We start from the raw sequence: 4,321 nt of genomic DNA on the forward strand, positions 1-4,321 counted from the left end.
CAGTGTTATGTTCTCTTTCAAAGACTCTGCAGTCGATGGTCAAAGGAGAGTCAAGCGAGGCTGGAGCTGCCTGAGCCCTGGTCATATGCGTCCTGCTGGTTCCTTCCCCATTCCCTTGTTCCCTTCACAGTCTCGGGAACAGTGATGACATCAGCTGTCACCGAGCAACACAGCTTTGTGCTCATTATGACCCACAGTGACTGAAGACAAACCTTGGGGTGGGTGGCTTTAAGAGGCTCAGCCTAAACCTGCAGGTGACAAGGCCACTCAAAAGGGTCTGTGCAGTCCTGTTCCTTTCTTTCTTTCTGCTTTCATTCCAGCTGGGAGTCTGGCTGGAGACCTAGACGGGGGCTGGCCCGTCAGCTGTGTCTGGCCCTTCATAGTCAGCAATTAAGACTGGTGTGGCTTGGCCCAAGAAAATGAAAATCAGGATTTTTGCTTGGCTCTTTTTCCTTTTTTATGAAATTCTGTGTGGGTCAAACAGGGGTTAAGCATAAGCATTCAAACAAATACAGTTATCCTTTCCCAGTCTTACTTTCTTCACAGAGCTCCTTGTTCCCCTCCCCCCCGACCTTCCAGATATTGGCACAGGTGAAGGGCAACACCTGAGCAGCCCAGCCTTCACTTTCTAGCTGTGCCATCCAGGCCTTAGAGAGGTACAGAGCAAGGTAGAAGTGGGGGCAATAGAAGAAGTCATGTCCCTTGCTCAAGACTCCTCTCTGTTCATAAACATAGCCATGTGTGTCTGTCTGTCTTTAAAGCTAAAACACCTTGGTGAATGTTTCAGAACTGAGGTTCCCATGTTCCTGATCCATGCGTCCAGTCCAACAAGAAGATAAATGTTGAAAGCGGAGTGAGGACCAGAGATGCCTCAAAAGGTCTGAAGGAGGAGGCTGTGCTTGCTTTGGACACTGAGAAATGACAGGAGCTGAAGAACAGATATATCCAGAGAAGGGAAGTGGTGAGAATATGCTCAGAGGCTGGGAAATAGGAATGAGACTGACTTGAGGGGGATGGAGGATGAGCTGGAGAGAGAATTAATCAGGGAGACTGGGACTGAGGAGGAACTGACTGTCATTTCCCAACTTGCATGTTCTTCCAGAATAAATCATGAGGAGAAAGGCAGCAGGGACTTTCCTCTTAACAGTGCTTTCTTGGGATGTACTTTAGGGCTGATAAATGCAAGATGAGACCAATGCCAACTCCCTCCATCTTTGCAAGAAGAGCTGATCCCATAAACAGACTAGTTGGAAATCTCTTGGTTCCTGGAAAGATATTTGGTTGAAAGGTATAATTGAAAAAAAAGAGTTTGCTAAACAAATCAGCAAACCAGCCCAAATAATCAACACACACATAATACATTCAAACATTAAACTACTATTAAACAAAACTGCAAGCTCCCTAGTTATTTTAAATTTTGATTATTCTTTCTCCTGCCCACACCAGCTGCCTCATGGATGACTTGGTATGTAATACAATCTTCCTGCTTCGTCTCTGCTTTCGACTTCCTGACATCGAATTGACCTTGATCTTGAACTCAGGAAGGAGGGGCAGTACAGGGAACAGACATACACATGGTCTGAATCACACAGGTCATTTCTCTAACACTTCATTGCTCAGCCAACTAGTACCATGTGATGATGGAAGCTACTGAAAGCTCAAAACACTTTCCAGGCAACAGCAACTTTGTCTTATGCTACAGTGCACTCCAGGTGAGGCAGAGCTGCTGGGGAATGCATGTGTCTTGGACCATCAAGGGCAGGGATGGGAGGTGGAAGGAGGCACAAAGACAGTGGAATGACTGGGTGCCATTCCACAGGAGAAAGAAGGGTTTCCCTTTGATTCGGGGTCAGTTGGGAGAGGGAGGAGAGGCCAGAGGAGAAGGAGAATCTAAACACATTGACTGCATCTTTGCAGTCAATTGACTGCATTTATTTGTGAGTGACCAACACAGTAACTTACAGATTCCCCCTTAAATTCTGGGACTCAGGAGGCATAGTTTGGGGTAGAGCAGTTGGTGCACTTGAAAACAGCTGCTTCTTATACTCCCCATCGATGATTTCTGATGACTCGATATACAGAGGCTGGTATGTAGGAACCTAGTCACTTTTGGTTTTGTAGAAAATTACTTACCTGGAAATATTACCAAAAAATATGTGTGTTTGCCTCTGGGGATATTTGCAGAACTTTGCAGACATTGTCTCCCTGGATGATTCACAACCTATGTCAGAGAAATCTGTAACCAAGTTGGTATTTTGAGTCAAATTTTACAGTTAAAGATGCAAGAAAGAATTTAGGAAATAAAGAATATTTTTTAAAGATAGATTTATTTATACAAGAATCGGGGTATAGGCCAGATGCGCGAGAGGGTGAGAGGATCACCAGAGACACAGCAGGGAACAGAACAGGCAGACTGATGAAATATACTGCTGAGGGGAGCAGCGGGTGTGGCAGGAGAGGTCTGTGCACCATGTGGGATTCTCACCGGCCGGCCGGGATTGAACCCGTGCTGCAGAGGCTGTGGACAGCTTCATGCTGCGGTGCTCAACTGCCTGCGCCACAAGGGAGGCCCTAGGAAATAAAGAATTTAAGAGGAAATTGTGACAAAGCTCACACTTTGTCTCCACAGAGCAATGGTCCGAGGAGTATTCTATATTACATGTCTTGAATCCCAGAAGCCCACTCTTTTTCATATGCAAACATGTACATAAACATCCACACAGGTGCCCACTTGCATGTACACTTTTTGGGTCTCCTGAGGGTGCCCCCTTCTGTTACAGTAGCCTTATTTCAGGGGTGGCTTCCTTGTGTGATGTGGAATGGCAGGTAAGAGTGAAGAATATGTAAGAAGGCCTTGTTTCAAGTATAACTCTCGTGTGTAGACACAGCCTTTGTAAATCTCATTGAATTTTCAACTGATTGGTAAATTTAACTCCTTAAGGATAGTTTTCCTAAATATGTATTACTCCTTATCAGACAATCACCAGTCTGATAAGCTTTTATTTCTGGATGTTGATATAATCTAAAAGGGAGGTCATACTGTCCACAAAGCTGAAACAGCCTGATGGTTCTCCTGGCTCCTTTCCCCGGTTCTCCTCTGCTTCTCATTCTCCCTTCTCTTCTCATTCTCCCTTCTCTGGGGTACCCATTGGCCTGGAAAAGGGAATAAACAAGCGTGGGTGGCAGAAGGCTGACGTTTAGCATGAGCTGTTCCTGCCGCTGAGCTTGTGCTCAGATGAACATCTGGTAACTGGCTGAGTTTGGGACTGAAGAGCTTATTTTACCCATTTATTCCCCCTTAAAAACAGGGCAAGAACAGCAAAGGGGCACCAATCCTCTGATGGAATAATGTGTCACCTTGCACCCACCACCTGTCAGTGCAAGCTCCTTCACCTGTGCGGGGAGCCTGAAGCCCTGGGGACTGCAGCGTGGTGACTGGAAGACAAAGTCATATGTGCTGGTGCCGTGGACCAAGACCTCCCTGCATGATATTGATCATAAAGGATTGTTCCCTTAAAAAAAAAAAACAAAACAAAACAAAACAGAGACTCTGGAGATGTGTTTTTTCCTTTAAATTCCAAAATCAACAACAGGAGTAGCCATCATGTGTTATAACAAGACAAGACATTGTTATTCTTCCTCCTCCTGGATTTTTGTGATTTTCCTATTGAAATGTATTTATCTCTTGCATCTTTCCAAACAGGGTTTGACACAAACATTCCTAGACTTAGTCTCTTAAAATACATCATGATAAAATATAAATCTTTTTTCTTTAGGTGGACGCATTACCCAGGTGACAAATGTCTTGATGGAAATTTCAGATGCAGAGACATTTTTTGAGTGACTTATTTGAAAGGCCTGGATGCACTGGACTAGGAAGCTTCTTGGCTGCCACACTTTCTTGGGTAGTTCAAACCTGCCAGCTTGCCTCCCCTCACCAAGTTCCTGGGCTCCTTTTGAACAAGGCACTACTCTGGGCCATGGTGATTGGGCATAATCCCCATGAAGGTTTGGAGAGAATGAGAGAGGTGGGTGTTATAGTACAATTTGGCCCAACTTGGGTGATGCTCACCAGGCCTGTAACCCTAAATTCTTCATTTTTGTTTTTTTTCCCTCAAGACAGAACTACAGAGGGCTTCCGCTGGTGGTGCAGTTGTTGAGCACTGGGTTGCAAAGCTGCCTGCGACCTCTGCAGCGCCGGTTTGTTCCCCGGCCACTGGCGAGGGTCCCACATGGCGCTCAGACTTCTCCTGCCGTGCCCACTGCTCCTCAGCAGTGTATTTCGTCAGTCTGCCTGTTCTGTTCCCTGCTCTGGCTCTGG

The 4,321-nt window shown here is 45.8% G+C and overlaps 1 long non-coding RNA gene across 3 annotated transcripts; it reads left to right on the plus strand.

Moving 5' to 3' along the window:
* Positions 1-207: 207 nt before the first annotated feature.
* Positions 208-3,545, plus strand: LOC119245246 (uncharacterized). Of its 3 annotated transcripts, none has more exons than XR_005125228.2 (5): positions 208-275; positions 788-961; positions 1,103-1,288; positions 1,447-1,712; positions 3,309-3,545. It is a non-coding gene; the product is annotated as an uncharacterized LOC119245246 (long non-coding RNA). The 3 variants fall into 3 exon arrangements; XR_005125227.2 differs by having other exon boundaries at positions 1,171-1,288; XR_008551921.1 differs by lacking the exon at positions 1,103-1,288.
* Positions 3,546-4,321: the final 776 nt, after the last annotated feature.

Source organism: Talpa occidentalis, unplaced genomic scaffold, assembly GCF_014898055.3.
Source record: "Talpa occidentalis isolate TD23 unplaced genomic scaffold, MPIMG_talOcc4v2.1 talOcc4.14, whole genome shotgun sequence".
Lineage (NCBI taxonomy): Eukaryota > Metazoa > Chordata > Mammalia > Eulipotyphla > Talpidae > Talpa > Talpa occidentalis.